This window comes from Sus scrofa, chromosome X (genome assembly GCF_000003025.6).
Source record: "Sus scrofa isolate TJ Tabasco breed Duroc chromosome X, Sscrofa11.1, whole genome shotgun sequence".
Classification (NCBI taxonomy): Eukaryota; Metazoa; Chordata; class Mammalia; order Artiodactyla; family Suidae; genus Sus; species Sus scrofa.
In genome coordinates this window covers 98,634,897-98,655,938 of record NC_010461.5, presented here as the reverse complement: position 1 = coordinate 98,655,938, position 21,042 = coordinate 98,634,897, and the positions used below count along the sequence as shown (strand labels likewise).

General features: G+C 43.8%; 1 long non-coding RNA gene across 1 annotated transcript; it reads right to left on the bottom strand.

Annotated features, from left to right (window-relative positions):
- LOC106507022 lies at nucleotides 292-13,171 on the bottom strand. The gene is made up of 3 exons (XR_001302688.2): nucleotides 13,079-13,171; nucleotides 2,069-2,291; nucleotides 292-1,925 (listed from the first exon to the last, which is right to left on the bottom strand). It is a non-coding gene; the product is annotated as an uncharacterized LOC106507022 (long non-coding RNA).

Here is a 21,042-nt window from a genome sequence, read left to right as displayed (position 1 = left end):
TTTTTTTTTTTTTTTTTGCATTTTAGGGCTGCATTTGCAGCATATGGAGGTTCCCAGGCTAGGGGTCGAATTGGAGCTGTAGCCATTGTCCTACACTAGAGCCACAGCAATGCCATGTCCTTAACCCACTGATCGAGGCCAGGAATCTAACTTGCATCCTCATGGATCCTAGTCAGATTCGTTTCTGCTGCACCACAACGGGAACCCTGGTTTCAGTTCTTATGTAAAGTCTTTAATCCATTTCAAGTTGATTTTTGTGCATGGTGTATAAGATAGGGGCCATTTTCATTCTTTTTTTTTTTTTTTTTTTTTGGTCAGGTAGTTTTGCTATGCCTTCAAGATCACTAATATGTTTTTTGGCAATGTCTAATTTGCTGTTAATCTCATCCAGCCTGTGTGTGTGTGTGTGTGTGTACACACATGCATATAAAAATTTTTTGGCTACATCCATGGCATGCAGAAGTTCCCGGGCCAGGGATCAAACCCTTGCCACAGCAGTGATAATTCTGGATCCTTAGCCCACTGAGCCACCAGGGAACTCCCCATCCAGTATGTTTTTCATATTAGACATTGTAGTTTTTATCTGTTACAAGTTCATTTTATCTTTTTTATATCTCCCATGTCTTAATTAATTTTTTAACATATGGAATACAGTTATAATCAGTTTAATGTTATCTCTGCTAATTCTAAAATTTCTGCTTTGTTTTTGATCAATTGATTATTTTCATTATGGGTTGTATTTCCTTGCCTTTTTGCATGTCTAGTTATTTTAATTGGATACCAGACACTGTCAGTTTATCTATGTTAGATCTTGGATATTTTTGTACTTCTATTAATCTTTTTGAGTTTCCTAGTGTTAATTATTCTCCACTACTCCAGGAAGACCTGTCTATCTACGCAGTGCCCTGTGAGTCATGAGGTTTTCTATTCTGGCTGGTAGAAACAGCCACTATTCCTGACTTTATATGAATACTAGGAATTGTTTTTTCTAATTCTTTCAGATGGTTCTTTTGTATGTGAGGTATTTTCCTCATGTGAATGCACTGATTAGTTCTCTTGAACATTTGAAGGACACCATCTGCAGATCTTTGGAGGTATGCCTCTGTGCAGGTCTCTTCTCTCTGGCGTTCTTTCTTATGTGCTCCAGTTGCCTTGGCATCTGCAGATGCACAGCTGTGTCTACTCAATTTTGGAAGTCTGCCAGGCTGCCTTGGTTCCCCCACTGGTGGACAAGGCTGGCTCCGTGGACCTGACAGTCGCACAGGGCCCCAAGTTCCAAAAGGGCCCATGTTTGGATTTAATGCTCTGTGGTCACCATCTTGAAATTTATAATTTTATCTTTGTTTTGTAAGTGAAGTCCCAGGGGACAACAGAGCATGCACGGGGGGCTTGGAGCCTGGGTTCACATGTGGCCCTTCCTGTGTCTGTTGAATTGCCTCTTTGGATAGGTTCTGGCTGACCACTTTCCTACCTCAGCCTCCTCTCCTGGCAACTAATGCTGCCCTCTGTCTCCAGTAGGGGGCTTGGGCACGGGCACAGGCAGAGTCAGAATCAGACGCCTGCCCCTTTGGCATCTCAGGGTAGGACATGGTGGCAACCATCCCTGCCCCAAGCTGGCAGCCCAATCACATTCAACAGGTGATTCAGCTGGCATCAACTTCTTGCCTATTCCATCCAGTTACCTAGCCATCCTGGCACAGAAGTATTAATACTCGTGCAGGCTGCCCATCCACAGTGGTTTGGAGTATCTGACCCATGGAAAGTGGAGATTCCTGGCTCTTCTTCCTGGGCGCATTGATTCAGCAGTTGGCATGAGGGAGAAGCCAGCAGTTGGTTTGCTGCAAGTATGTGTGTGCTTGCCTTGTCAGAGATTAAGCTTCAGGGCATCTCTGAGGGTCTGCATCTGCCCTCCAAGGATCCCATGCCTGAGGGAGAATAACATTAAATAGCTCATAAAACCCATCAAGATGGTTAAGAGAGAGACTGTGGAAAAAAGGAAAACTTTCCTGCCTTACATTTTGTACTGAGCCCTGCAGCTTATGTAGCCAGCTGTGATCAGAGGACTCACCTTATTTTTTTTAACCGTCTTTCAGGGATCACTTTTCCTTTGTTTTCTGCTGTGTCTTGAAAACCATTGTTTCATGAATTTTGTATGGGTTTGCTTTTTTTTTTTTTTTTGGTTGTTTCAAACAGGTTAAATCCAGTCCTTATTACTCCATCTTGGCTGGAGGCAGAAATCCTCTACATTTTCATACATTTATCTTCATGTACTTGGTATGAGTATTATGCAACTGCATAAGAAAAGAAAGTTCAATGCCAGATTAATGGCAAGCTAAACTCAATAGTAATATTTGGAATTATTGGAGTTTTGTTTTGTTTTGCTTTTTGGGGCTGCATTCGTGGCATATGGAGGTTCCCAGGCTAGGGGTCCAATCGGAGCTATAGCTGCTGGCCTACACCTCAGCCACAGCAATGCAGGATCTGAGCCACGTCTGTGACCTACACCACAGCTCATGGCACTGCTTGATCCTTAATCCATTGAGCAAGGCCAGGGATTGAACCCGCAACCTCATGGTTCCTAGATGGATTGTTTCTGCTGCGCTACAATGGAAACTCCAATATTTGGAATTCTTAGGGAGAGACACATACATCAGAAATGGGTATAATCTCATTAAAATTTAACACTGTCAGGGAAATCATTTCAAAAAATTTGACCAGAATCTGTCCTTGGACTTTTTTTTTTTTTAATAGCTGCCCCAGCGTCCTGGCACTCTCCTAGCCAGCCCTGGGTTCCAGGATAGCATATAAAGAGTTAATCTACAAGAAAAGGGAACCTTCCTCCACTGTTGGAATGTAAATTGGTACAACCACCATGGAAAAAAAGTATGGAGGTTCCTCAGAAAACTATAGAACTACATGATCCAGCAATCCCACTCCTAGGCATATATACAGAGAAAACTATAATTCAAAAGGATACATGCACCCCTATGTTCATTGCAGCCCTATTCACAATAGCCAAAACATGGAAACAATCTAAATGTCCATTGACAGATGGATGGATTAAGAAGATGTAGTACATATATACAATGGAATACTACTCAGCCATAAAAAAGAATGAAATAATGCAACTAGAATTCTCATACTAAGTGAAGTAAGAAAGACAAATACCATATGATACCACTTATATGCGAATGTAAAATATGGCACAAATGAGTTCCTGCTGTTGTGCAACAGGATTGGCAGCATATCTGGAGCACAAGGTCTCAGGTTCAATCCCTGGCCTAACAGTGGGTTAAGTATCCAGCATTGCTGCAGCTTCAACATAGGTCACAACTGCATCTTGGATCTGATCCCTGGGCCAGGAGCTCCATATACTGCAGGGTGGCTGAAAAAGGAAAAAATATATATATATGGCACAAATGAACCTACCTACAAAACAGAAACAGACTCACAAAATGTGGAGAACAGATTTGTGGTTGCCAAGGGGGAAGAGAAGGGAGTGGGATGGACTGGGAGTTTGGGATTGGTAGATGCAAAGTATTACATTTAGAATGGATAAACAACAAGGTCCTACTGTATAGCAGGAGAACTATAGATAATCTCCTGAGATAGGCCATGATGGAAAATAATAAAAAAGAGTGTACATATACATGTGACTGAGTCACTGCTATACAATAGAAATTGGCACAACATTGTAATCAACTATACCTAAAGTTTTCTTTAAAAAAAATACTAAAAGGAAATAGAGTTAATCCACAAATAGGTCATTCTGTTCAACTTCCCTAAAGACACAAGCTGGCAATTAAGTCATAAAGACCAATTTGTCAGCAAACCAACTGTCCAAAGGCCTCCTAATCCAGAACACAGTGTTTTGAAAGGACATACAAAATCTACCATGCCCCACACAACCTGGCCAGGATTGCATTTGAAGAGTAAAGGTCAGCAATGGACAATTTCCACTGGACAGGTTAGGAAGGTCACCAAAAGGCCAGTGAAGTGCCTAGTAGCTGGGGAACAAAATCCAAGGGCCAGGGTCTCTAATGATGCTTTCCTTTCTCCTCCCACCAGAAGAGCACACCAGACCCTCCCTCATCTCTGATTCCTTGGCCATTAAGAAGGTCCAACAGGGAGTCACTGCTGTGGCGCCGTGGGTTAAGAATCCAACCTCAGTGGCTCTGGTTGCCATGGAGGCACAGGTTCAATTCCCCAGCCTAGTGCAATGGGTTAAAGGATCTAGTGCTGCCACAGCTGTGACACAGGTCACAGCTGCAGCTCAGATTGAATCCCTGGCCTGGGAACTTCAATATGCCGTGGGCACAGCCATCAAAAAATTTTTAAAAAGGTCAAAATCTTACAAAGGCTCCAGCAGCATATGGAATCCCAGGGATAGAACACAAGCAGGAGCTGCGACCTGTGCCACAGCTGCAGCAACAGTGGATCCTTAACCCACTACGCCAAGCTGGGGATCAAACCAGCACCTGCACAGAAATAAGCCAGATCACTAAATCACTGCACCACAGCAGAAACTCTCTGTCACTTATTATTAGGACTTTCAACACTTTCACTTCTTTCATATGTATCAGATATATGTTAACAATGTTCATTAAGCTGCTCAAACCTAGGCAAAGTCACAGCGAACGCACCTGATGAATGACAATGCCAGAGACCAAGATAGACAGTCAATAAGCTGCTGGTGGCAGAAAGAGTTGGAAATTTGCCCTCTATACAACTTTGTGGCTGCAAGAAATGTCTCAAGTAGAGGAGTTCCTGTATGTATAAGGAATTTAGCAAATGCCAGGCATTGTGCCAGGAGCTGGGAATCCCATGGGGAGCAAGAGAGACCTAGCCTCTGATCTCCCCAAATTCTCAATCTAACAGAGGGGATAGATCAGGAAATGGGCAACTGCCATGCGGTGTGGTGAAATGATAGGGAGCTATAGAAGCACAGAGAAAGGTCACCTAATTCAGACTTGGCAGGCAGAGAAGTCTTATGGAGGATAAGAAGACTTATGGAGGATGAACAAGCTGAGACTGGAAGAACAAGTAGGATTGGGTCAGATAAAGATAGAGGAGGGTCCTACTGGGGGAACATGGCCTGTTTAGGCAACTGAAAGTACTTCAGTCCCGCAGGATGCAAACTATGATGAGGGAAGCCAAGCCACGTAAGGCCCTATAAGCCATGAGGAGGGAGTGAGGTGCAGTTGGGTGCTCTGGAGAGAGACACTTGGAGTCTCAGCTGTCTCTTCTACTTAATAGTGTGAACTTGGACAAGTTATTTAAAACCCCATGAGGTTGCGGGTTCGACCCCTGGCCTCGCTCAGTGGGTTAAGGATCCGGCATTGCCGCGAGCTGGGGTGTGGGTCACAGACTCGGCTCGGCTCGGATCCCACGTTGCTGTGGCTGTGGTGTAGGCCAGTAGCTACAGCTCCGATTAGACCCCTAGCCTGGGAACCTCCATATGCCGCAGGAGGGGCCCTAGAAAAATTTTTTAAAAAGACAAAAAAATAAAAATAAAAATAAATAAAATTTTCAGTTTCCACATGTGTAAAATGACAGTGCTCTAATACTTCCTAGGCTTATTTATTAATGACAGTGCACATAAGACATGTAATACATAGTATATGCTTAATAAATATTAGAATTATGGTCTCAGACTTGGTCTCATAGATTTATGTAGAATATATGAATATATGTATAGACATACACACAAATACACATATACACGTGTATGTGTATATATATATATATATACATTGTTTTCATATTACATTTTTTAGTTTTGTTGACTATGAAACAAATTTTACACATTGATATAGTCCTATTAGGCTCTCTTTCTTTTCTAATTTGTTTTCCATGGCTTTACATCTTAAACATTGTCATGCCTTCAGTGACAGTACCTTCTGTTTTAGTCATTTTGAAACTTAACTGCTTCTATCTTGCTGCTCGTTGAATCTTGAGATCCTTGGGAATGAGCGCCCTCTGGCTTTCATATTGTGTCAATTCAAGAGACAATGTCCCAGGAGTTCCTGTTGTGGACAGTGTCTGTGAGAATATGGGTTTGATACCTGGCCTCGCTCAGTGGGTTAAGGACCCAGCTGAGGTGTGGGTTGTGGATGGGTCACAGATGTGGCTTGGATCGGGTGTGGATACGCCATGGCTGTGACGTAGGCCAGCAGCTGAAGCTCCGATTTGACCCCTAGCCTGGGAACTTCCTTATGCCGCAGGAGTGGCTGTAAAAAGAAAAAAACAGAGAAAAAAAGAGAGACAATATCCCATTAACCGTGGTCTTCGGTTCCTGCATATTGCTTAGGAACAGAAACCCTTAGTCCCAGAGATTAGGGAGACTTTAAAGCTGCAGGTTCACAATACAAAAGCTCTGGCCTTGAATTTTCAAAGGTATCATACAGCTACTAATTAACATACAGTTCACATTATTGTATCTGTGCACAAAGATTATTACATACATAGAGATTTTCCTCCAAGAAAAATCACAAGGATTTGGAGACCTGGAATCAAGGTCTATGTATCTGCTGTTACTGCGTGGCCTTGGGAAAATCCTCCCAGTTAGGCCTCTCATTTTTTAAATAAAACAGACAAGATCCTTGTTTCACGGAATATGTTTTGTAGAATACTCTTAATTTTAGGCATCACATACACACAAACGAGATAGGAGAAGCTAGGAATTCCCTGGTGGTGCAATTGGTTAGGGACTCAGCATTGTCACTGCTGTGGTTCAGGTCACTGCTGTGGCATGGGTTTGATCCCTCCAGGAACTTCTGCATGCCATGGGTGCAGCCAAAAAAAAATAGGAGAAGCTATAGTATCAAATTTTGAAAATGGGGGTTAAACAAGACAAATATGTTTCTTTACTGTGGGAGTTCTCAGATTTTGCAGTACTAATACAATATGTGTTATGAATTTGCAAGATATAACTATAGCTTTCCAGTATCTGTTGACTGCAGAACCTTTTGTTGGCAGAGCATCTCGCAGTGCCAATATTCTAAGAAAAGTATTCTTGAAAATGCTGATCTATGCCATAATTTAATTTGGTGAATCTTCCTGATCGCCAAAGACAAGATCAGGCAACCAATCTTCTAATGTTATGACACCAAGTCAGTGATAAAGTCTGACAAAAATCATGAACATAGGCCTCTTAATAATAACAACAATGAGAACTTCCTGTTGTGGCTCAGTGGTAACGAACCCAACTAGTATCCATGAGGATGCAGGTTTGATCCCTGGCCTCAATCAGTGGGTTAAGGATCTGGCGTTGCAGTGAGCTGTGGTGTAGTTAGCAGACAGCTTGGATCCTGTGTTGCTGTGCCTATGGCATAGGCTGGTAGCTGCAGCTCCGATTTGACCCCTAGCCTGGGAACCTCCACATGCCGCACATGCAGTCCTAAAAAGCAAAAATAAATAAAGAATAATGATAATGATACTTATCAATAACTCTTTTGAATGCTGGATAAGCCAAGGCACTGTACCAAGTGCCTTATACATGTTATCTCATTTCATCCTCACAACAACCCAATGAGAGAGGATCTGTGATTTTCCCATTTTATTTATTTATTTAGTTTTTTATGGATCTGAGCTGCGTCTGCGATCTACCCCGGATCCTTAATCCACTGAGTGAGGCCAGGGATTGAACCTGTATCCTCATGGGTACTAGTCAGATTCTCAACCTGCTGAGCTACTATGGGAACTCCTATTTTCCCACTTTTATTGATTTATTTACCTTTTCACTTTTGGCCGCCCCTCAGCGTATGGAATTCCTAGGCCAGAGATAAGATCTGAGCTGCAGTCATGACCTAAGCTGCAGCTGCAGCAATGCGGGATCCTTACCCACTGTGCCAGGCCAGGGATTGAACCTGCAACCCAGCACTCCCAAGATGTTACTGATCCCATTGCACCACAGCGGGAATTCCTATTTTCCCATTTTTAAAGATGAGGAAACTGAGTTTGAGAGAGATTGAATAACTTACTTAAGAAGCTACTAAAGCTATTAAATTGCAGAACTGGAATTGAAGTCCTGACCAGCTGCTGCCAAAGAAAATGTGCTACATATGCTGTGGTTATGGTAATAATATAACTTCTTGTCCAAACCAAGACAATTTGAGACTGAAGGGGGCTCTAAAAATAACCATATAATTTTTGAAACATTAAGTTTTTCCACCAAGATGATTTAATTATATTGATGCGCAAAACCTATGGTCAAAAAAACTCCTTTAGGAGTTCATGCTGTGGCTCAGTGCATTAAGAATCCGAATGCAGTGGCTTGGGTTGCTGCAGAAGCGAGGGTTCAATCTCCAGGCGCAGTGCAGTGGGTTAAAGGATCCAGCATTGCTCTCTGGCATAAGTCTTAGCTTGGCTCAGATTCAATCCCTGGCCCAGCAACTTCCATATGTTATTTATATTGATAATCTGAACATTTAAAAATAGCATAAGTGAGAGCTCCCTGGTGGCCCAGTGGGTTAAAGGTATGGTGTTGTCACTGCTGTGGCTCAGATCGCTGCTGTGGGGCAGGTAGATCCCTGGCCTAGCAACTTCCACTTGCAGCGGACGTGGCCAAAAAAAAAAAAAAAGTTCAATACCATGGTAGGACACTTAGGTGGACTAACAAAGTGGTTCTTCAAAAGCATAAATATGGAGTTCCCTTTGTAGCTCAGTGGAAACAAACCCAGCAGAGGATACGATTTCAACCCCTGACCTCACTCAGTGGGTTAAGGGATCCAGCATTGCCGTGAGTTGTGGTGTAGGTTACAGAAGCAGCTCGGATCCCAAGTTGCTGCGGCTGTGGCGTAGCAGCTGCAGCTCTGATTCGATCCCTAGCCTGGGAACTTCCATATGCCACACCTGTGGCCCTAAAAAAAAAAAAAGAAAAAAGGAAAAACCAGACCACACATACATTTCAAAATTCCCTGGTGGCTCAGCAGGTTAAGGATCTGGTGTTGTCACTGCCGTGGCTCTAGTAACAAGCTGTGGCGAAGGAGCAATCCCTGGCCTAGGCACTTTCACATGCCTGGGTGCTGCCACAAAAAAAAAAAAAAAAAAGTTACCATTGATCAAGTGCAGTGCTTAGTCTGTGTCAGGTACTGTTCTAATCCTTCACATTCATTATTATTTATGCCTTACAGGTCTTCAAGGCCTGGGAAGCTTTCAGATTTTGAAGGCATTCATTCATTGGACTCCCACCCTCAAATACCAGGCTTTCATGGATTTCTTGTAGGATCAATTTTCATGCTAGTCATTCTCCCAGCAATTCTACACAAATGTCCTACGAGGAAGAGGTCCTGATTTGAGGCCCATTCTGAGTCGGGGCTCCAGCCAAATGATTCCCCTTTCTGCTCCTCCTCTGCTGACCCTGACTGCCTCTGGACTCTGTGAGGAAGCTGAGGTTTAGAGAAAATAAGGAACTCACCTCTGCTCACACAGCTATTGAGTAGCAGAATTTGAGTTCAGAGCTAGGTCAACCTGACTCCTCAGCCTGATGCCTAACTCTGGTACTGTTACCACCTACTAGCCTGTGATGTTTTCTTTTTTGTTTGTTTTTGTTTTTAAGGCACAATGGCTTTGTATTTTCTTAGGTATCACAGCCATTGTAAATAAAACACCCATGAAATATCCTCATCTAGAAAAGCTTTGCAAATAAAACCATGTGCCTATATTTATAGAAATTTAAGGCTTTAAAATAAATAACAGGAGTTCCCACTGTGCCGGGATTGGCAGCATCTTGGGAGCATTGGGACACAGGTTCAATCCCTGGCTGGGCACAATGGGTTAAGGATCCCTTGTTCCCAAAGCTGCGGCTTAGGTTGAAACTGTGGCTGGGATCCGATCCCTGGCCTGGGAACTCTATTTGCTAAGGGGCCTTGAAAAATGTAAATAAATAAATAAATAAATAACTCATCCAAAAATGGCAATCGATATTAATTTTTTTTACCACTCAGTGACATAAATAGAAGAAATATCTTCGCTTTTTATCAGTTACAGGCATACCTTATTTTATTGCTCTTCTCAGATATTGTGTTTTTTACAAAGGCAAAGGTTTGTAGCCACCCTATGTTGAGAGGTCTACCGGTGCCATTTTTCCAACAGCAATTGTTCACTTCGTATTTTTGTCACATTTTAGTAATTGTCACACTATTTCTTTTTTTTTTTCATTATTATATTTGTTATAGCAATCAGTGACAGTGTCTTTTTTTTTTTTTTTTTGTCTTTTCTGGGGCCGCACCCCTGGCATATGGAGGTTCCCAGGTAGGGGTCTAATCGGAGCTGTAGCCGCTGGCCTACACCACAGCCACAGCAACGCCAGATCCGAGCCACGTCTGAGACCTACACCACAGCTCACGGCAACCCCGGATCCTTAACCCACCGAGCGAGGCCAGGGATCGAACCTTCAACCTCATGGTTCCTAGTCAGATTCATTTCCACTGCGCCACGATGGGAACTCCATGACAGTGATCTTTGACATTACTGTTGTAATTGGGGGCACCACAAAGTGCGGCTATAAGAGAACTTAATGAATTGTTAAAATAACAAAGGATTTAGAATATTACATAAACTTAGTTGCTTAAGCAGCAGGATTTGAGAGGAATGACTCAGTGGACAAAGAATGTTGCCTGCTATTTCAGTAAACAAAGGATGTTGTGGCCATAATATCCTTTGCAGCCACCCCTAATGGTGCACCCTGAGGGGATTTGGGATGGACAAAAACTGGATACTGGCCCTAGATAGTTATGGTGCATATCAAAGGAATAATTTTGGAGTTCCCATCATGGCTCTGTGGGTTAAGGACCCGATGTTATCTCTATGAGGATGCAGGTTCCATCCCTGGCCTCACTCAGTGGGTTAAGGATCTGGTGTTGCCGCAAGCTGTGGCATACGTGCAGCTGCAGCTCTGATTCAGCCCCTAGCCTGGGAACTGCCACATGCCACAGGTGCGGCCGTTTAAAAAAAAAGTATTTCAATTACACTTGCATCCTCCCACACATAGAAAAGCACTAAAATCATTAAATTGATGTGTTTTTTTGTGATTGGCAGTAATTTTTGATGTTCACCTAACATTTTTTTTCAGCAAAAACTCATGTATCTTTATAGCTCCTCCCTTACCTCTTTGGAACAGTCCCTCAGAACTGAGAGGCTGTACCCTGAGCCATAGTCCTCAATAATCCACCGGATAAAATTTAACTCTCAACTTTTAGGTTGTGCACTTTCTTTCAGTCAACAACTCTATTTTTTTCTGTTTTAGGGCTGCACCTGTGGCACATGCAAGTTCCCAGGCTAGGGGTCGAATCGGAGCTGTAGCTGCCAGCCTACATCACAGTCACAGCAACACGGGATCCAAGCTGCGTGTGCCACCGATGCCACAGCTCATGGCAATGCCAGATCATTGACCCACTGAGTGGGTTCAAGGATCAAACCCACATCCTCATGGATACTAGTCAGGTTCTTAACCCACTGAGCCACAACAGGCACTCCCCACAACTCTAATTTTGAGAGAAGTTCTACAATGGATAAAATGTTGTCAGATAGCATTGCATGCTACAGAGAAATTGCTTGTGAAAGGAAGAGTCAATTGATTTGACAACTTTTTTTTTTTAAAGGCCGCACCCAGGGCATATGGAAGTTCCCAGGCCAGGGACTGAATCTGAGCCACAGCTGCAACCTATGCTATAGCCACAGCCACAGCATTGCGGGACCCTTTAACCTACTGCACTGGGCCTGGGATCAAACCCTCCTCTCTGGAGAGACCTGAGCTGCTAACAGTCAGATGCTTAACCCACCATGCCACAGCAGGAACTGCCATTTTTAAGAAATTGCCACAGCCACTCCAGCCTTCAGCAGCCACCACCCTGATCAGTCAGTAGCCATCAACGTGAGGGAAGACCCTCCACCATCAAAGAGACTACCACTCACTGAAGGCTCAGAGATGATGGATAACATTTTTTAGCAATCAAGTTTTTTGTTTTGTTTTTGGTCGTGCCGGGACATGCAAAAGTTCCCAGGCCAGGGATTGAATTTGCGCCACAGCCGTAACCAGAGCCACAGCAGTGACAGTGCTGGACCCTTAACCCACTGAGCCACCAAGGAGCTCCCAGCAATAAAGTATTTTAAATTAAGGTATGTACGTTGTTTTTTTAATTTAAAAAGATTTGTACATTGTTTAGACATAATGCTGTTGCACACTTAATAGAATACAATATAGTGTAAACATAACTTTTATATGCACGGGGAAGCCAGAAACTTGTGTCACTCACCTTATTGCAGTGGTCTAGAAATGACCCCGCAATATCTGATTATTCCAATATTTACTTAATCTTGATTACTATTTATTAATCCTGTGTTCCTTTTAAACTGCTTTATTGAGGCATAATTGACATTCAATAAACTACACATATTTAAAATGTGTAATTTGATGAGCTTTGATATAGGCACATGCATGAAACTGCCCAGTGCCTCTTTCTGCCCAAGTCACCTAGAGCCAACCCAGAACAGGCGCCAGGCTTTGGTGCAGGTCCTTGTGGCCATAAAGGAAACCAGGTGACTAAAGGCGCTTAATAGACTTCAAAGCAACCACTGTCAGTGAATTCAGAAGCACCAAGTGTGTGGACATGAAGGGCTGCACTTTATTCTTCTTTTCTCCCAGAGGCCATAATTAACTGGTAAGGATTGCAGGCTACCCTCGGCGCCAAAGCCAAGAATAAAGCAGCACCACACTGCAAAAACAAACTGCGTTTAAAGGCTAGGCCTCCAGGGGGAGAAAGCTCCTGGAGGAATGCCTGGAAAGCGGCAAAGCCTCAGGAGTCGGTAGCTAAAGTACAATAGGCGCTTTAGGGAGCAAGGTCGCCTTGACCGCTGGCAGCAAGCGCAGCCGCCCACAGCTTCAGCGGTCCTTCCAAAGGTACCAAACGCTGGAGACCCAGAAAACCACTGCTTCGCCCAGATCCGTATGTTCCTACTCTCGAAACACTGACCCAAGTCCAAAGGCCCGCAGGGGAGCCCAGCCCCTCCTCCTTGGGCCACCCCTTTCGCCCAGGAAGGGGAAGTCCGCCCCGCGGGGAACCCAAAGGATACAAACCGATACTCTCCGCGCGCGCGTAACAATACTGGGGTGGGGCGGGGCCGGGCCGGGGTGGGGAGAACTACCCACGTCTAGTTAAGTTTCGTTTTTATTAAAAACTTCACGTGACTGCCCGACTCTTGACTCAGCAATTTCTCCGGACTGCCGCCTTTAATTTATTGTTTGTCATCACCGCCTTCACGGTTTTTTTTTGGGGGGGGTATAGCCCTACCTACCAGTTTTGAAGTTTTATAGGGAATTCTTAGTTGAGTCAAAGACCAAATTAATCACAGGTTAAGTGCATTTAACCAATTCACCTCAAGCCTACAAAATGATAAGATAGAGGTTTTAAATGAGCACTTGACTGTTTCCTCCCTCACTCCCCACGGCAGCAACTGCCACACATTTTTTTGAAAGGATCTTAAAAGGGTTTTTCTGTCTTTTGTTTTTTTCTCTTCTCCCTTAGTTCTGGATTATTACAGACTTAAGAACTTGGTAAACAGATGTCCTGGAATTTTCTCCCTCCCCACAGATACATCCCATTGGTGACAGTTCTGAGAAGCTTTGTGTGAATTGAATTTTTAGAACTTGATTTTTGTTTTTAAAAGTTTTTTATCTTTATGATAAAAATGCTATACACTTACCATAGAAAATGTGGACAGACCGTTCAAAAGACGAAAACTATTTACAATCGCAACACTCAGCAACTGTTAATAATTTGGTGTCTTTCAGTCTTTTTATTATGGATGTTTAAAAACCAATTTTGTTTGGAAACACGTTTTTTCCCAACTTCTGTCATTACAGTGTTAGCATTTCTCCATGGAACGAAGAACTTAACTTGTAATGATCCTTTGATAGTTCATTGTATGAATGAAACATGCTTCTCTTAATCCTCCATTTTGAGACTTTCAGATTCCATATTTTCAATTGAGCAAACTATTTGAAATAGCCCTGTGGTAAATTCTTTCCGTGAAGTGAGGCATCCTTTGAAATGCAAATAGCCACTCCCAGATCATATCTACCTTTGTAAATGTAAAGGCCGAAAACTTTTTTCCCCTTCTCGATTCTTTGGCTGGTCTAATAATTAAATTGACATAAGACAGATTAACAGGAGAAAAACGCTTTTAATTACATTTAATTACATATGTACGGAAGCCCCACAAAGAAAATGAAGAGCCCCTGGTGGGCAGGTACTTGAAGCTTCTGTACCTTGCTGAGCCCAGGAGTAGGGGGCAGGGGGTTAGAGCTTCAAAGGGGAGGAAGACAAGTTGCTGGAAGATGGGAAGAGCAAATGCGAAGTAAACAAATGTTTGCCTTGCCACCCACCGGCGTCTTTCTGATATAAAATTCTCTATGGTAATAGCTCTTTTCCTGGTAGAGGAAAAGTTCTTCTAGGCAGCCAAGGGGGAGGTAAAAAGCTTTTCCTCAGTTGGCTGGGTTTTAATTGGTTTCAGCTTGAAACCATCCACATACCAAAGTAGCACATTATGGGGTGGTGTGTTCTGCTCCCCCTCAGAAGTTTGTATTGAGTTTACTTAAGGTCATGCACACCTGAACTTTTTTCTTTTAAGATTGAGAGTAATATGAGGCTTCCTACAAACACATTTGAAACCCCCCCCAAAACTATTGTTCTAAGCACCTTTTGTGTTTTTTTCCAAAGTGCTTCAACACCACGTAAATCCGTAAGTACCTAGGTCAGGGACAGGAGTGATTTAACCCCCTTCTCACTCGTTCCTTTCCATTGAGTAAAGGAGAGAAACTTGGGGGGTTGCGGAAGATAGGGGTTGAGCGCCAGGGGACTAGAGAGAAATAAGAGTGTACTTTTTTTTTGGCTTTGTCTGCAGCTTTCGGAAGTTCCCATGCCACAGCAGTGACAGTGCCAGGTCCTTAACCTGCTGAGCCACCAAGGAACTCCAAAAGTGTACTTGTCTCCAAGTGTTAATAGCCTGGCCAGTCAAAACAAATCAAACCTGTGTGCAATATTGGGCAGGCAGATTCTAACACACAACGTCTTATTCTTTCTTAGCCTTATGCCAGCATTAGCACAGGGGAGAGAATAAATCCACTCCTTCAGCAATAGCTACTGAGCATCTCTCGTGTATCAGGCACTGTTCTTGGTGCTTAGGATATATCAGTGAACATGGAAGACACAGATCCCGCACTTTGTGTTATGAGCATTTTAATGGGAGAAGACAGACCCTAAACAATAAACATGGAGTTCCCAGCAGGTTAAGAATCCAACTAAAAAAAAAAAAAAAAAAAAAAAAAAAGGAGTTCCCGTTGTGGCGCAGTGGTTAACGAATCCAACTGGGAACCATGAGGTTGCGGGTTCGGTCCCTGCCCTTGCTCAGTGGGTTAAGGATCCGGCGTTGCCATGAGCTGTGGTGTAGGTTGCAGACGCGGCTCGGATCCCGCGTTGCTGTGGCTCTGGCGTAGGCTGGCGGCTACAGCTCCGATTCGACCCCTAGCCTGGGAACCTCCATATGCCGCGGGAGTGGCCCAAAGAAATAGCAAAAAGACAAAAAAAAAAAAAAAAAAAAGAATCCAACTAGTATCCATGAGGATGCAGGTTCGATCCCTGGCCTTGCTCAGTGGGTTAAAGGATCTGACATTGCTGCAAGCTGCAGTGTAGATTACAGACTCAGCTCAGATCAGGGGTTGCTGTGACTGTGGTGAAGGCTCCCAGCAGCAGCTCCACTTCCACCCCTGGCCTGGGAACCTCCATATGCCCACAGGTAGCGCCCTAAAAAGAAATAAAAGCAATAAACATAATAATAAATTATGTTTTATGTTAGGAGGAGATAGGTGCTGTGGGAAAAAATGGGCAAAAATGGAGTTCCTACTGTGGTGCAGTGGGTTAAGGATCTGGTGTTGCCCCTGAGGCTTGGATTGGATCCCTGGCCTCGGAACTTCCACATGCCACGGGTGCAGCCAAAAAAGAAAAAAAGAGGAACCATGAGGTTGTGGATTCCATCCCTGGCCTCGAGCAGTGGGTTAAGGATCCAGTGTTGCCGTGAGCTGTGGTGTAGGTTGCAAACACAGCTGGGATCTGGCATTGCTGTGGCTCTGGTGCAGGCCGGCAGCTACAGCTCCGATTAGACCCCTACCCTGGGAACCTCAACAACAACAACAACAACAAACCAAACCAAACCAAAATGTTCGAGGCAGAGAAAACAGCCAGTGCTAAGGCCAGTGTTAAGGCCCTGGGGTGTGACTGTATCTGAAGAACAGCAAGGCCAATAAGGTGGATGGAGTGGGGCCGAGCACACTGCTTTAAATGAGTAAATGGCTAGATACTCCATTACAAAGCAAGATGCTAGCAAGAAGGCAAAATACCCTACCCCTGCTGCAAACTGAGGATGTGAGTGCTTGAGCAGTTGCTGAGTTGGAAAGCAGTTACAAAATGAAGCCGGTTCTAGGTAGATTTTCTGAAATTTGAGTGGCGGAAGGGAGGGGTGGGTGGAGAGGGCTTGTAAAACGGAGCCAGGGCCTCAAATTGCTCCATAATCTGCTCCGTAATCATTGTCCAGCCTTGCAGGTTTCTAGAGGGCTAGATGAGAATCCGAAGACTTTTCCTGATACCGTTGAAAACTGGCATGTGCTCTTATTCTGGGACTTTTAAGTGGCAAAAGCAAACCAGCCAAAAAACAAAAACAATTTCCATCCAAATTTTTTACGTGCCAACTTTAGGGGCAGTACGCTCAGGCAGTACGCTCTTCCCTAAAACTTGCTAGTCTTTCATACAGAGGTTGTTGTATTAGTTTTCTGTTGCAGCTTTAACAGATCACCCCAAACTTGGTGGCTTAAAACAACACGCAAAAAAAATTTTTTTGGCATTTTTGGCTGTGCCCATGGCATAAGGACGTTCCTGGGCCAGGGACTGAACCAACACCACAACAGTGACAAAGCCAGATCCTTAACCAGCGGAGCTACCAGGGAACTTGCAAACAACACATACTTGTTTTCTTACAGTTCTGTTCAGAAGTCAGAAATTAAAAGTGTCAGCAGGGCTGTGTTCCTTCAGGAGTCTTTAGGAGAGATTTTTTTTTCCCCTTGCCTTTCTAGTTTATATAGTCTGCCTGTGTTCCTTATTTCATGGTCCCATTTATGATATTACTGTCCTTTGTATTTTCATTCATTGTAAATTCCCTCCTTTAACAACTACTGAGGCACAAGGAATTTCAGAAAGTTGTGGGCTCCAAGTTAACACAGTGCTTAGAGGTCATCTTATCTAACTTTTCCTCTAGAGCTGAAATGCATTCTACATTTCTGGATGGATACTCTTTCTTTTTAAACACTTCCAGTGACTCGGAACAAGTCACTCTGACTTCTTACTTTTTTTGTTAGAAATGCTTCCTTCCTACTGAACTGAATTCTGGCTGCTTGTGACTTCAAACTAATCTTCCCAATCTCTCCAGAGCTTCACAGATGCTGTCCTTCCTCTTCCCAGAGTTCACCCTTTGGGACTTTGAAGACAGCTGCCCCCATAAGACTTTTGTTCTCCAGCCTGAGCATGTCCCCATGGGGAGATTTTCCAGTTCCTCTCCAATCTGTTCTCCCTTTCCTGGAGTCTCTCTAGCTTAATGTCCTGAAACTGTGGTACCCAGGACTAGATCTATGATTCCAGGGCAGAGTCCATGGGGATATCACCTCCTTTGACCGGACAGTTTTCTATTTAAGTGGTCAAAGCTTGAGATTTACACCTTTTTTTTTTTTTTTTAAAGAGTCACACTGTGGATTCACATTGAGTTTGTCAGTAACAAAAACCTACAGATCTGGGAGTTCCCTTGTGGTGCATCAGGTTAAGGATCTGGCATTGTCACTGCAGCAGCTTGGGTTGTTGACTGCCATGGCACGGGTTCGATCCCTGACCCAGGAACTTCCACATGCTGTGGGTGAGGCCAAAAAAAAAAAAAAAAAAACCCTAAACAAAACAAAGAACCTGCAGATCTTTTTCCTGTAAGTTTTCACCAAGTACGAGTTCTTCCATCTGGTACTTGTGAAATAGACTGGAAAACAAAAGCCGCTAAAACAGACTTTATGTTTATCTCTGTTTAGTTTTATCTCACTGGTTTGGACCTACCATTCCAGTTTGTTCACATTGTTAGCAGTCTTGATGTCTTTGAATCTGAATCAACTGAATAGCTCCATCTCCTAGATCTGGATCATTTGCCAAGTTTATGCTCACTTAATTCTAAGGAAAACGTTCCTATCATTTAAAATACAGTTTATTTTCTTTCCCATACTCACTTCTAATGCATTGGAAATTAGCATTGTCCTTTGATGTGAATCATTAGTTTAACATGGAACAAATCTTGTTTTTCCCTTTCTTTTTAAAATTTTCAAATATCCATTTATTTGACCCTGCCCAGCATATGCGAAGTTCCCAGGCCAGGGATCCAATCTGCGCCACAGCAGCAACCCGAGCTGCCTCAGTGATGGCACCAGATCCTTAGCCCACTCAGCCACAAGGAAACTCCTTTTTGCCTTTCTAGATTATTTATTTATTTATTTATTATTTTTTGCTTTTTAGGACCACACCCATGGCATATGGAGGTTCCCAGGCTAGGGGTCGAATAGGAGCTGTAGCTGCCGGCCTACGCCAGAACCACAACAACACAGGATCCGAGCTGTGTCTGTGACCTACACCACAGCTCACGGCAATGCCAGATCCTTAACCCACTGATCGAGGCCAGGGATCAAACCTGCATCCTCATGGTTCCTAGTCAGATTCGTTTCTGCTGAGCCACAATGGGAACTCCTTTTTTGCCTCTTTTTAGAGCAAAGAACCATAATTGCTTTTCCCATATCTGACTTATAACAGCTATAGATTAATTTTCTGCCAAAAGCATATTTTTAAGCAAGTAAAAAATGGACCACAGACTTTTCTAATATAATTTTACTTAGAGTTTCTTTCTTCTTTTTTGGGGGCTTTTTAGGGCAGCTCCTGCAGCATAAGGAAATTCCCAGGCTAGGGGTTGAATCAGAGCAGAAGCTGCTGGCCTACGCCACAGCCTCAGCAATGCTGTATCTGAGCTACATCTTTGACCCTTGCCATGGCTTGTGGCAACGCCAGATCCTTAAACCCACTGAATGAGGCCAGGGATTGAGCTGGAATCCTCATGGGATACTAGTCAGGTTCTTAACCTGATAAGCCACAATAGGAACTCCAGAACAGAGTTTCTTTATTTTATTTTATTTCGCTTTTTAGGGCATACCTGTGGAATATGGAAGTTCCCAGGCTAGGGGTCGAATCTGAGCTACGGCTGCTGGCCTAGGCCACAGCCACAGCAACGCCAGATCTGAGCTGTATCTGTGACCTACACCACAGCTCATGGCAATGCTGGGTTCCCCACCCACTGAGCAAGGCCAGGGATTGAACCCACATCCTCATGGGTACTAGTCAGATTCATTTCCACTGTGCCACAACAGGAACACCCGGAGTTTCTTTTTAAAAATTACCTTTATTTGCAATTCCGTATCTTTTCTCAATATACATTTGTGCTTCTTGACTTTTTTTTTTCCTTTGCTGGCTGTCCAGTGGCATATGGATTTCCCGGGCCAGGGATCAGATCCAAGCTGCAGTTGCAGAGCTGCAGCAGTGAGGGATCCTTTAACCCACTGTGCCAGACCATGGACAGAACCTGCATCCTGGTGCTGCAGAGATGCCACCAAGCCCATTGTGCCACAGATGGAATTCCAGAACAGAGTTTCTAAAAATGTATCCCACCAACCAAATACATCCGAATCACCTGGATATCTTCCAAAAATGCAGATCCCTGGGCCCTAGCCAGACCCTTAGATTCTCTGGTAGTGAGGTTTAGAAATTATCATTTGATATAAACCACAAGTTCTTCTGGACACTAGAATTTGAGAACCCTGCTTTAGGAAGTTCCTTTGTGGCCCAGCAAGTTAAGGGTCCAGCATTGCTGCAGCCATGGCACAGGTCACGACTGTGGCACAGGTACAATCCCTGGCCTGGGAACTTCCACACGCCTCAGGCTTGGCCAAAGAAAGAACAGAAGCAAAAAAACCCCAAAACACCCTGCTTTAAAACTTCAATGTAGTAGTCTCCAGCAGGGGGTCTGAATCCTGGCTGTATGTTAGAATCATTTGGAGACCTCTTAAAACTCTGACACCCAGACCACACCTGGTGTTAAGTCTGAATCTCTGGAGGAGGGACCCTGGAATCTGTATGTTTTAAAAAGTTCTCCAGGTGATTCTAATGTGCAGTCATTATTGAGAAACAGTGATTGATGTGTTCCACAGTACAGATTTGAATGTTAAATAATATTTAACAAATTGTCTGAGTTCCCCCATGGTGCAGTGGGTTAAGGATCTGGTATCGTCATTGCAGTGGCTTGGGTCACTGCTTGGCATGGGTTTGATTCCTGGCCCCAGAACTTCCACATGCCGTGGGTGCAGACAAAAAGAAAAAAAATTAACAACTTTGCAAATTTCTCTCTCTCTCTCTCTTTTTTTTTTTTTTTTTTTTTTTTTTTTGCCACACCAGGGAGATAGGGAAGCTCCTCGCCAGGGATCAAATCGGAGCCACAGCTGCAACCTATGCTGCAGCTGCATCAACATCAGATCCTTAACCCACTGCACCACAGCGAGAACTCTCAACTTGTCAAATCTCAGCCAAGCACTTCGCGCTCATAATATGTTACCTGCTTACTTTGGATTTGAATTACTTGTGCTGGAGGAAAAAAAGAACTATTGTGAGGAGAGACACAAGGTACCTTTTATTCAGCATGAAAAATCCCAGTAGTTTACTGCCATTATTATTCAGATAAGGGAGGTTGTGAGGGCTCTCTGTGCAGTCCCGTGTTAGGCACTGCTGGCAGCGCTGGGCATAAATGTGCTCCTCGAGGAACTTAGTCCTAGTGAGAGAGTCAAAACAAACCTGGGGCATTCCTTGATGGTCCAGCGGGTTAAGAATCCTGCAGTAGCAGTACAGTGGCTCGGCTCACTGCCAGGGC